Genomic DNA, 13,293 nt, shown 5'->3' with positions numbered 1-13,293 from the left:
GCCTCACAGCACCAGGGACCTGGGTTCGATTCTAATTACTCTGTGGAGTATGTACATTCTCCCAGTGTTTGTGTGGGTTTCCTCCCACAGGTTAGGTGGATTGGCTATGCTAAATAGCTCATAGCGTCCAGGGATTTGTAGGCTGTGAGTGTCAACTATGGAGATGGGCTGGGTCTGGGTGGGATGCCTTTTGGAGGGTTAGTGCAGACTTGGTGGGCAAAATGGTCTCTTTACGTACTACAGGGGATTCTACAGTCGCTCAGATACTGAAACTGAACAGTGAAAGTAATTGAAAGTAAAAACCTGACATCAGTAAAAGTGACTGTGAAGGTGTTGGATTAGCCGAGAAACCAAACTAGTCCTTACCCGATATTTTGACTTGGTCTGGCCTACACTTGATGCCAGACCCAGAGTAAATGGCTGGTTTCTAACTGGCAATGGAAATGGTGTAACAGTCAGGGCAGGTATGGATGGAGAGTAAATCCCAGCTTTGCTGGTAAAGCTCGCATCTGGGAATGAAGAAGGAAAACCCCAAATTCATCTGAAATCCTACTCTCCAGAAGTTGGACTAATAGACCAACCTGGTAAAAGCAATGACTGCAGATGCTGGAAACCAGATTCTGGATTAGTTGGTGCTGGAAGAGCACAGCAGTTCAGGCAGCATCCAAGGAGCTTCTGTTTGTTCCAGGCAGGTCTAACGTTTCCAATAGGGAGAGAAAAAAAATCACACGGTCGCGTGAGGCATTTTAACTGTCATTGTTGCTTCAGAGAATAGCAACTACTTGGTGTGATTACAAAACAGAAATTTAATTTATAGGTTCAACTGTGAACGAGCTCAGGTAATTTATAAACATGAGTTGAATCTGATTAGCTCGCGTCTTGCAACTGGGCTGCGATCCAGAGAGGTTTCGCTTCTTTTTCAATAACGTGTTCATTTTCTGTGGTATTTTTCATGTGGTCTCGGGTCAGTTGCCACGCTGGTAGTTGTTGTCAGTTCTGAAATTCAAGTCATCTGACTCCACGACATTGATGTGGAGGTTTTGCTTGATTGCTTACATTTGTCACTCAGTCCTCAGCCAAAATTGCACATTGGAAATCACACTCTGTGTACCTTCTTACTTACTTAATTGTCTAAATGCAAACCTTACAATGAAAGGGGGGGCAAGATTCATTCAATTTCCTCTCCTGTGTCTTTAATTTTCTTTTCTGGTGGTCGCCGAGATTGCAGAGAGGTAGAGGAGCAATGATTAGGACTTTAATTAGTGTGATGTTAATTAGCAATGAAAACTTCAGTCGTCTGGCTGGTGATGAATGCTGTCAGTTCGAAGATGGGACTGAGAAATGGTGTGCAGAAATAGTGCAATTAAGTTGCTGCTCAAAGAATTTTAAAGAGAGCAATTAGACAGTGAATGAAGTTTTGGATCTGATACTTTGTCCTCGTTTCTTCCTCAGATTTAGGAGTACAAAAGAGGAAGAGAATGGAAACAATTCCCTTGTCTCTCCTTGCTACACTCTCATACTTCATAGCACTGGATCCCTGCCCCATTTTGACAAAAAAATGCAGCTAATTCACACCGTGCCAGTTCAATGGTTCCATGTGACATTCTGTCCATATTTACCTCAACCAGTGAAGGCATCAAAGTACTGGTTTGATGCATGTGCTGCCATGTACTGTGAGATTCGAGATGAGGGATGAATTCAAATCAGTTTCCCTTTTTCACCTTACATTGTTGCTGCCTAAATTCCCATGACTAATCACTTGGTTACGAACAGTAATAATTACCACTTCCAAGCGATTATTCATGAGTTCAACTGAGTGTCGACTGCAAAACCATGCTTTAAATTGAATGGCTTATAGTGGCCAGATACAGAACAGCGGTGAAGAGATGTACCATTGTGACTAATTTCCATGAGCAAGCATTGCAATGAATTGCACACTCTACATATGTCAAGATGAACAAACCAATTAAGGTTTTCTCTTGGAGAGGGATAATAATCTGAAACTAAACTTGATAAGAACCCAAAAGAATTGGCTAATTGGACTTGCGTTTCTGCTTGTCCTGAAACCAACTCCATCTTTCATTGTCCAGCCCAACCCACAAGTTGATGAGAACATATTCAGTTGGCAAAGCAGCCAATAGAAATTCACCCACATGTATTCAATCTGTCTTTGAGTGATGTAACAGCTATAACTTTTGTTTCTCGGAGATGCAATTCACTTACACAACTCTGTCTCTTGATTCTTTCGCCAAGGAACATTAAAATGTAGATTTAAGTCTATTCAGTATATGGAGTGCCTGGGATTTTTTTCACTGGAGTGTAGGATGTTGAGCGGTGACTTTATAGAGGTTTATAAAGTCAAGATGGGCATAGATAGGGTTAATGGTAGGCTTTTCTTCCCCCTAGGCTGGGGGATTTCAAGATTAGTGGGCACTTTTAAAGTGAGAGGAGAAAGATTTTAAAAAGACATGGGGAGGGGGCAATCTTTTTACACAGAAGGTGGTTCTGTGTTGAATGAACTTCCCAAAGAAATGGTAGAAGTGGGCAACATTTAAAAGACATCCTGGATGGAAAAATAGGAGAGAGTATTATTTAAATAGTGGAAGATTGCAGCATGCTGTAGTGCAGAAGGACTTAGGAGTGCTCATATGTGAAAGACTAAAAGTTGATTTGCAAGTGCAACTGGTAATCAGGAAGGCAAATGGATTATTGGCTTTCATTGCTGGCAGGATTGAATTTAAGAGCAGGGAGGTTCTGCTGCAATTGTACAAGGTGTTGGGGTGGACGCACTTGGAGTATTGTGTGCAGTTCTGGTCTCCTTACTTGGGGAAGGATACACTGGCTTTGGAAGCAGTGCAGAGGAGGTCCATCAGCTTGATTCCATAGATGAGAGGATTACCCAATGAGGAGAAGTTGAGCTGCCTGGGACTGTACTCGCTAGAATTTAGAAGAATGAGAGGGGATCTTATAGAAACATATAAAATCATGAAAGGGATAGATAATATAGAGGCAGGCAAGTTGTTTCGGCTGGTGGATGAGACTAAGACTAGGGGACATGGCCTCAAGATTAGGGGGAGTAGATTTAAGACAGACATGAGGAGGAACTGCTTTTCCCCAAGAAAGTAGTGAATCTATGGGATTCTCTGCCCAAGGAAGCAGTAGAGGCAGCTTCATTAAATATATTCAAGACACAGTTGGACGGGTTTTTGCATGGTTGGGGAATTAAGGGTCATGGGGATAATGCAGGTAGGAGGAGCTGAGATGATGGATAAATCAGCCATGATCTTAATGAATGGTGGAGCAGGCTTGATGGGCCAAATGGCCTACTCCTGCTTCAACTACTATGAAACATTTAGATAGATAATGAATAGGAAAGATTAGAGGGATATGGGCCAAGAACAGGAGGTGGCACCAGTTTAGTTTGGGATTATGGTCAGCATGGATTGGTTAGACCGAAGGGTCTGTTTCCATGCTATCTGACTCTATGAGGATGTTGAATTAACTGCCCAAATAAATAGTAGATGCAGGTACAGTTACAACATTTAAAAGACATTTGGACACATACATGAAGAAGAAAGGTTTAGAAAGATATGGGCCAAAGGCAAGCAAATGGGATTAGTTTAGTTTGGGAAATTTAATCAACCTTGGATGAATTGGACTGAAGGGTCTGTTTCCATGCTGTATGAGTCTAACTCAGAACTGATGTGGCAGTAAAACGACCGGATCTTTACTCTTTACATTTTCACACTAAACTATATGGTAATAAACATATTTGCAAGTATATTAGATCATATGCTCACTTTTGGTTGAGGAGAGTTTCAGGAGGATGAGAATGTACCCCCAGTATTAGATTAGATTTCCTACAGTGTGGAAACAAACCATTTGGCCCAACAAATCCACATTTACCCTTCAAAGAGTAACCCATCCAGGTCCATTTCTCTCTGACTAATGCACCTAGCACTCTGGCAATTTAGCATCTGACCTGCGCATCTTTGGACTACGGGAGGAAACCAGACAGACACAGGGAGAATGTGCAAACTCCACACAGACAGTCGCCTGAGGCTGGAATCGAACCTGGGTCCCCGGCGCTATGAGGCTGCAGTGCTAACTGCAGAGCCACTGTTACTTACATAAGAATATAAGGAATAAATACAAGAATAATCTATTCAGCCTTTCAAGCCTCCTCCACCATTCAGACAAGATAATGGCTGATATTCCAGCTCAGCTGCACCTTCCAACCTATCCTAAGAACCCAGATTCTCTGCATACCCAAAAATCTTGAATATACTCAAAGATTGAATATTCACAGCCTCCTGAAGTGGCCAATTCAAAGATTCACAACTGCCTTAGTGAAAGAATTGTTCTGCATCTGAGTACTAAATGACCCAGTTGTAACGCTGAGGCTAGATCCCTCACCTCTCAACTCCCTGGGCTGTGTAAACTCCTCCCAGTACAGCCCCAGGGTAATATGAACCCAGTGTCTGCTCAATCTAGACCCACAGGACAATCACTAAATCACTGAAGTTTAGTGAGGTTCCCTCTCAGAAAGTCATTCTTACCTTTAGGTAAGAAGATCAAAACCACATACAGCCCTCAAGATCCAATTTAAATAAATGTGAGGAGCTGCATCTTTGTCAGCCAAATCAGAGCAGGACTTATACACCTAATGGCAGAGTCCTGGGGAGTGTTGCTGACAAAAAGATCTTGGGGTGGTTCATAGTTCCTTGAAAGTGGAATTGCAGGTAGACAGGTTTGTTTGCTTGCCTTTTGGTCTATGCATTGAGTATAGGAGTTGGGATTCATTCCTGAAGAAGGGCTTATGCCCGAAACGTTGATTCTCCTCTCCTTGGATGCTGCCTGACCTGCTGCACTTATCCAGCAACACATTTTTCAGCTATCAGAGTCGGGATGTCATTTTGCGAGTGTATAGGTCATTGATTAGGCCACCTGGCCTTGTTCAATTCTGGTGTCCCTACTATCGGAAAGATGTAGTTAAACTTGAAACGGTGCAGAAAAGATTTACAAGATGTTGCCAGGGTTGGAGGGTTTGAGCTATAGGGAGAGGCTGAATATGCTGGAGCTATTTTCCCTGGAGTCTCAGAGGCTGAGGGGTGACCTTATAGAAGTTTACAAAATTATGAGAGCCATGGATAGGATAAATAGGCAAAGTCTTTTACCTGGGGTGGGAGAGTCCAGAACTAGAGAATACAGGTTTAAGGTGAGAGTGGAAAGATTTATAAGGGGCCTAAGGGGCAACTTTGTCACACAGAGGGTGGTACAATTATGGAGTGAGCTGCCAGAGGAAGTGGTGGAGGCTAGTAGTACAATTACAACATTTAATAGGCATCTGGATGGGTACATGAGTAGGAAGGCATTAGAGAGAAATGAACTGGCAAATGGGACTAAATTAATTTAGGACATTTGGTCAACATGAATGATTTGGACCGAAGGGTCTGTTTCTGTGCTGTACAACTGTATGACTCAATGTAGTTTCACCAATATCCTAAATAATGACAGTATCATCTCTTTACATTTACACTCTTAACTGCTTTGTAATAAAGATTAACGTACCATCTGATTTCTAATTGCTAGTTGCTCCTGTTTGTTAACTTTCTAAGATTCATGTATTCACCAGGCTTTCTCTGAATACCCATCTTTCCTTGTATCTCACCATTTAAACAATATATTGCATTTCTAGTTTTCCTGCCAAAATGGATAATAACATTACACTTCCCTCCATTAAATATTCACATCTGCCAGGACCTTTTCCAGTCATTTCACTCTATTTTTCATTCTGTAGCCACTTTGCTTCCTAATCACTGTTTACCTTCCTATCCAACATTATATCATTCACAAATTTGGAAGTTACTCAGAGTATAGTTGTCAATGTAGTAGATTTTAAATAGCTGAGGGGCAAGTGCTAATTCTTACGGTACCTCACCAGTCACAGCCCAAAAGTCACAGCCCATTTATCCCTGCTGCCTGTTTTCAGTTCCTAATCCTCAATTTGATGCATTACCCTCAATCTCATGAAATTTACTTTTCTTGAATAACCTATCGTGAGATACACAAATCTAATGCACTCCGTCTATCCAAACTACTGAGTCACAATCTGCAAAATATCAAAGCAGGTTTGTCAACTGTGACTTCCCTTTCATGAGCTGACTCTATCAATCAGATCATAATTTCATAAATTTCCTGTTATCATGTGCCGATTAACAGATTCTATCATTACTACTGACTTCAGAGTTAACAGCACCCTATTCCCCACATTCTCCCACCTGCCTTCTTTGAAGGTTACATTTGTTATTTTCCAATCATTGGGAACTATTTTTAAAGCCAGGAAATTTTGTCAGATCGAAACCAATGCATCTGCTACCTCTAGCTACTTCTTTTGAAACTCTCAAATGTGGACCATCAGGCTTGGAGCACTAGTCAATATTTTCATTCATTAATTCCTCCAGATCAGTTTCTTTTCTGATGTTCATTTATTTAATTTTCATTGGAGACTTTGACTCCTCTTGAAATGTTTTGTTTGTCTTCTGCTGTGAAGGCAGACACAAAGTATTTACAAAATCTCTGTCATAAAGCCAGAGAGTCATGCCAGTCCAACCAGTCCATGCCAACCATAATCCCAAAATAAACTAGTCCCACTTGCTGCTCCTAACCCATATCCCTCCAAACCTTTCCTATTCATGTACTTATCCAAATATCTTTTAAATGTTGTAATTGTAACCACATACACCACTTCCTCCAAACGTTCATTCCACACGTGAACCACCCTCAGTGTGAAATATTTACAATGTCTTTTTTTAAAATCGCTCTACCCTCTCACCTTAAAAGGTGCCCCCTCATCTTGAAATTCCCCTGCGAGGGAAAAAAAACAACTACCATGAACTCTATCGCTACCTCTCATTATTTTATGAACTTCTATCAGATTGCCTCTCAACCTCCGGCCCCCTGGTGAAAAAGAAGTCCCAGCCTATCCAGCCTTTGTAACGCAAATTTTCCATACCCAGCAACATCCTGTCATTTCCTTGTTCCTCATTACAATTTCACCCGTCGCAATTTTTTGTCGTTTGTCTTTACGTCTTTGACTGGTTTACTCTCATATTCTCATTTCTCTGCCTTAAATCAATTTCTCGATCATCTTTTGTTTAGTTCTTAAGATGTTGCTAATCCCTAAATTAATATGCTTAGCAACAACATTATAAATCTAAACCTCGAACCTAAATTATATTTCACTTCTCTTGTCGCCCATCATTGCAATACATTTTCTGTGAGGTTTTTGTTCCTTAAGATACTTTCTATTTGCTGTGAATTATGAGTTAAGTGTTCATTGTTATTTATCTAACATATCTTTTAAACAAATTTCTTAATCTGTTTTAGCTAATGTTCCCAATACTTATGTAGCTGGTTTCAGACTTAACTAACTGCTCTTAAACAAAATTTTTAAATTCCATGATATTGTGATCCCTCTTTCCAAGAGTTTCTTTTAGTGCAATCTTATCATTAACCCTCTCTGTTTACACTATACGACATCTGAAAAGAAAAATGTTTCTTCATTGGTTTTTAACTCACCATTCTAGAAAATTATTCTCTATGCACTCCATGAACTTATTCTTCACACAATTAAGATATAGTTGGTTTTCTGAATCAATATGTCTAATAAATTCCTACATGATTTCTGTCTTACTTTTGACATATGTGTCACAAATGACTTGACGTGTACCGAATTCAACTCCTGTTAGGAAGCCTATGAACTAATTACACCAATGTTTTCTGTCATGTCTTGTTGCTTAGCTTGACCTAATATCTTTATCTTTTTATTCACAGGCAAACCTCCTATTCCACTTTGGCTAAATTTTCCAAGTCCCTTCGTTTTTATCTATACCATCAATCTATTTTGTTGCAAATCTAGTTTGGCTCACTGGACTGAGATGTATGAATCAGAATTAGTGATTGTCAATCACTAATGCAATTGAATAAAGGTCACATCTATCTCCTCACCACATTTTTCTTTCTCCCCCTCACTTGGGCTCCAGAGTCAAACAGCACTGAAACAGACCCTTCGGCCCAACCAGTCCATGCCAAATATAATCCCAAACTAAACTAGTCCCACCTGCCTGCTGTTGGCCCGTATCCCTCCAAATCTACTCGAAGAAAATCTATCCCAAGATATTATTGTAATTTCTGATATAACTGATTGATTTGGTAAACCAGCAATATTTTTAAGAAATATGTTAATTTTGAGGAGGGACAGATACACTCACATTTACCTCATCCCAATAGCAGCCCACTAAATCTTCAATCCTTGTAGCAATTCACAAGTAACATCAAAACACTGAACAAAATGATATTTAATTTTATGCTGAAAATTATATATTCCTTGTACCTGCTTGCATGAAGTTCAGGGGTCGCTCCACAAGTCATTGTCATTAGTGCATTTTGTTCTGATTTTTAAAATGAGTTTTGAATGTACATTGTTTAAATGTACATTGTTTAACCACTAAGGATCATGCTGTAGGAAGAATCCAAATAAAACATCGAGAAGTGAGAGCAAGGACCAGAGGACTGCTGGGAAGATGAGTGAAACTGTTTAAAAAACTTACCTTGGGCGTCAGGACATCCATTTGTCGAGAGGTGAGAGTGAGGACCAGAGGATTGCTGGGAAGGTGAGTGAACCCGCCCTCCTCCTCTAACCAAAAAAAAAGGACTCTGTGGCGAGTTGATCAGGTAAGGATTTTCTATTTCCATTTTTAAAATTATTTTATTGAGTGATTTAATAAAAAAATAACTTTATCATTTACCTAAGACTAAAGTTCAATTTAAGGTTAAAAATGGCAGGCGATCTCAGACCCATCTTATGCTCCTCTTGCTCAATGTGGGAGCTCAGGGACACGGCTGATGTCCCTGACTCCTTCGCGTGCAGGAAGTGCGTCCAGTCTTGTTAGACTGAATGACGGCTCTGGAGCTGCAGATGGACTCACTTTGGAGCATACACGATGCTGAGGGGGTTGTGGATAATACATTTAGTGAATTGGTCACACCGCAGATTAGGATTGCTGAGACAGAAACGGAATGGGTGGGCAAAAAGCAGAGAAAAAGCAGGAAGGCAGTGCAGGTGTCCCCTGCAGTCATCTCCCTCCAAAACTGGTATACTGTGTTGGATACTGTTGGGGAAGATGGCTCACCAGGGGAAGGCAGCAGTTGCCGGGTTCATGGCACCGTAGTTGGCTCTGCTGTTCAGAAGGGCGGGAGAAAGAATGGAAGGGCTACATATAGGGGTTCAACTGTAAGAGGAGTAGATAAGTGGTTCAGTAGTCAAAAACAAGACTCCTGATTGGTATGTTGCCTCCCAGGTGCACAGGTCATGCATGTCTCGGATCAACTGCAGAACATTCTTAAGGGGGAGGGTAAAGAGCCAGCTGGTGTGGTGCACATAGGCACAAACAATATCGATAAAAAATGGGATGAGGTCCTACAAGCAGAATTTAGGGAGTTATGAACCAAATTAAAAAGTAGGACCTCAGAGGTAGTAATCTCAGGATTGCTACCAGTGCCAGGTGCTAGTCAGAGTAGGAATGATAGAATAAGCAGGATGGATGCATCACTTAAGAGATGGTGCAGGGTTCAGGTTTTTGGGACATTGGGACAAGTTCTGGGGGAGGTGGGACTATTACAAATTGGACAGTCTCCACCTGGGCTGGACTGGAACCAATGCCCTTGGGGGTGCTTTTGCTAAAACTACTGGGGAGGGGAACCAAATGAGGTTAGAGGACAGTAAGGAAGCAGTAACTAAAGCTTGTAGGTAAGTGGATAATGAAGTCAGCATGACTAAGGGGAAGAGGAGGCAGGGAGCAGATGATGAATGCAAAGGGACTGGTGGCCTGAGGTGCATTTAATTTAATGCAAGAAGTGTAGTAGGTAAGGCAAATGAACTTAGAGCTTTGATTAGTACCTGGGACCATTATGTTATTGCTATTACTGAGACTTGGTTGAGAGAAGGGCATGTTTGGCAGCTAAACATCCCAGGATATTGATGCTTCAGGCAGGATAGAGAGGGAGGTAAAAGGGGTGGAGGAGTTGCATTACTGGTCAAAGGAGACGATATCACAGCTGTGCTGAAGGAGGGCACTATGGAGGACTCAAGCAGTGAGGTAATATGGGCAGAGCACAGAAATAGAAAGGGTGCGGTAACCATGTTGGGGCTGCACTACAGGCTTCCCAACAGTGAGCATAAATTAGTGGTGCAAATAGGTAAACAGATTATGGAAAGATGTCGGAGCAACAGGGTGGTGATAGGAGATTTTAATTTTCCCAACATTACCTGGGATTCACTTAGTGTTAGAGATCTAGATGGAGCAGAATTTGTAAGGAGCATCCAGGAGGGTTTTCTAGAGCAGTATGTAAATAGTCCAACTCAGGAAGGGGCCATACTGGACCTGGTGTTGGGAAATTAGCTCAGCCAGGTGGCTGATGTTTCAGTAGGGGATTATTTTGGAAATAGTGATCACAATTCCTTAAGTTTTAGAATACCCATGGACAAAGACGAGAGTGGTTCTAAAGGAAGAATACTAAATTGGGGCAAGGCCAACTATATAAAAATTCATCAGGAGTCAGGGAAAGTAGGTTGGGAGCAGCTATTTGAAGGTAAATCCACATTCAATATGTGAGAGGTTTTTAAAGAGGTTGTTTAGAGTTCAGGAGAGATATGTTCCTGTGAAAATGAGGGATAGAAATGGCAAGATTAGGGAAAAATGGATGACAGGTGAAATTGGGAGACTTGCTAAGAGGAAAAAAGGAAGCGCATATAAGGTCTAGGTGACTGAAGACAGACAAAGCTTTGGAAGAATATCGGGAATATAGGACCAATCTGAAACAAGGAATTAAGAAGGCTAAAAGGGGTCATGAAACATCTTTTGCAAACAGAGTTAAGGAAAATCCCAAAGTCTTATTTTCATATATAAGGAGCAAGAGGGTAACTACAGAAAAGGTTGGCTAACTCAAGGACAAAGGAGAAAAGTTATGGGTGGAGTCAGAGAAAATGGGCGAGATTCTTAACGAGTACTTTGCATTGGTATTCACCAAGGAGAGGGATATGATGGATGTTGAGGTTAGAGATAGATCTTTGAGTACTCTAAGTCAAGTTGACATAAGGAGAGAGGAAGTTTTGGGTATTCTAAAAGGCATTAAGGTAGATGAGTCCCCAGGTCCGGATAGGATCTACCCCAGGTTACTGAGGGAAGAGAGAGGAAATAGCTGGGGCTTTAACAGATATCTTTGCAGCATCCTTGAATACCGGTGAGGTCCCGGAGGACTGGAGAATTGTTAATGTTGTCCCTTTGTTTAAGAAAGGCAGCAGGGATAATCCAGGTAATTATGGATCAGTGAGCCTGATGTCAGTGGCAGGGAAGCTGCTGGAGAAGATACTGATGGATAGGATCTATTTATATTTGGAAATAAATAGGCTTATCAGTGATAGGCAACATGATTTTGTGCAGGGAAGGTCATATCTTACTAACTTAATAGAATTCTTTGAGGAAGTGACAAAGTTGATAGATGAGGGAAGGGCTGTAGATGTCAGATACATGGACTTTAGTAAGGCGTTTGATAAGGTTCCCCATGGTAGGTTGATGGAGAAGGTGAAGTCGCATGTGCTCCAGGGTAGTCTAACCAGATGGCTGGGCAATAGGAGACAGTAGTAGTGGAAGGGAGTTTCTCAAAATGGAGAACTGTGACCAGTGGTGTTCCACAGGGATCAATGTTGGGCCCACTGTTGTTTGTGATATACATAAATGATCTGGAGAAAGTTATTGGTGGTCTGATTAGAAAGTCTGCAAATGACACTAAGATTGGTGGAGTAGCAGATGGTGAAGGGGATTGTCAGAGAATACAGCAGAATATAGATAGATGGGCAGGGAAATAGCAGATGGAGTTCAATACGGACAAATGCGTGGTGATGCATTTTGGAAGATCTAAATTCAAGAGCAATCTGTACAGTAAATGGAAAAGTCTTGGGGAAAATTGACATATAGAGAGATCTGCGTGTTCAGGTTCATTGTTCCCTGAAGGTGGCAATGCAGGTCAGTAGAGTGGTCAAGAAGGCATACGGCATGTTTTCCTTCATCCGACGGTGTATTGAGTACAAGAGTTGGCAGGTCATGTTACAGTTGTATAGGACTTTGGTACAGCCGCATTTGGAATACTGTGTACAGTTCTGGCCGCCACATTACCAAAAGGATATGGGTGCTTTGGAAAGGTGCAGAGGAGGTTCACCAGGACGTTGCCTGGTATAGAGAGTGCTAGCTAGGAAGAGACATTAAGTAGATTAGGATTATTTTCATTAGAAAGCTGGAGGTTGAGGGGGGACCCGATTGAGATCTATAAAATCATGAGCGGTATAGATAGGGTGGATAGCAAGAAGCTTTCTCCCCAGAGTGGGGGACTCAATTCCTAGGGATCATGAGTTCAAAATGAGACAGCAAAGGTTTAGGGGAGATATGTGTGGAAAGTTCCTTATCAGAGGGTGGTGGGGGCCTGGAATGCGTTGCCAGCAGAGGGGTAGGGGCAGGAACAATAGCATCATTTAAGATGTATCAAGACAGATCCATGAATGGGCAGGGAGCAGAGGGATACAGATCCTTAGAAAATAGGGCACAGGTTTAGATAGAGCTTCTGGATCAGTGCAGGCTTGGAGCACTAAAGGGCCTGTTCCTGTGCTGTAATGTTCTTTGTTCTTTGTTCTTTCTTGTTTGAGGTGTTGGAAACTGAATCTCACGAATAAAATAGAGAAAGCTTTCTGTTTGGAATAAAAAAATCTGCAGCGGAATCAATTGGTGCCTTTTAAAGTACAGCACTGCATGTCATCGGAACTTATGTTGTGCACATGGTGTTGAGGTCTGGCAGCTCAAACACAAGGCCTTGTTCTTCTTGAGATGGGATTTCAAAAGCACTGTCGGGTGATCTTTACTGAATAGGAGAAAGCGAGAACTGCAGATGCTGGAGATCAGAGCTGAAAATGTGTTGCTGGAAAAGCGCAGCAGGTCAGGCAGCATCCAAGGAGCAGGAGAATCGATGCTTCGGGCATGAGCCCTTCTCTTAGAGAGCTTCTTCAAGGAAGGCATCCTTGCAAAAGGATTCACAGTAGGTTAAAATCTTCTAGGAGAAAGTGAGGACTGCAGATGCTGGAGATCAGAGCTGAAAATGTGTTGCTGGAAAAGCGCAGCAGGTCAGGCAGTATCCTATAGGGGTCATGCCCGAAACGTCGATTCTCCTGCTCCTTGGATGTTG

The sequence above is a fragment of the Chiloscyllium punctatum genome, chromosome 32, assembly GCF_047496795.1.
Source record: "Chiloscyllium punctatum isolate Juve2018m chromosome 32, sChiPun1.3, whole genome shotgun sequence".
Taxonomy (NCBI): domain Eukaryota; kingdom Metazoa; phylum Chordata; class Chondrichthyes; order Orectolobiformes; family Hemiscylliidae; genus Chiloscyllium; species Chiloscyllium punctatum.
This window is presented reverse-complemented; position numbering follows the sequence as displayed.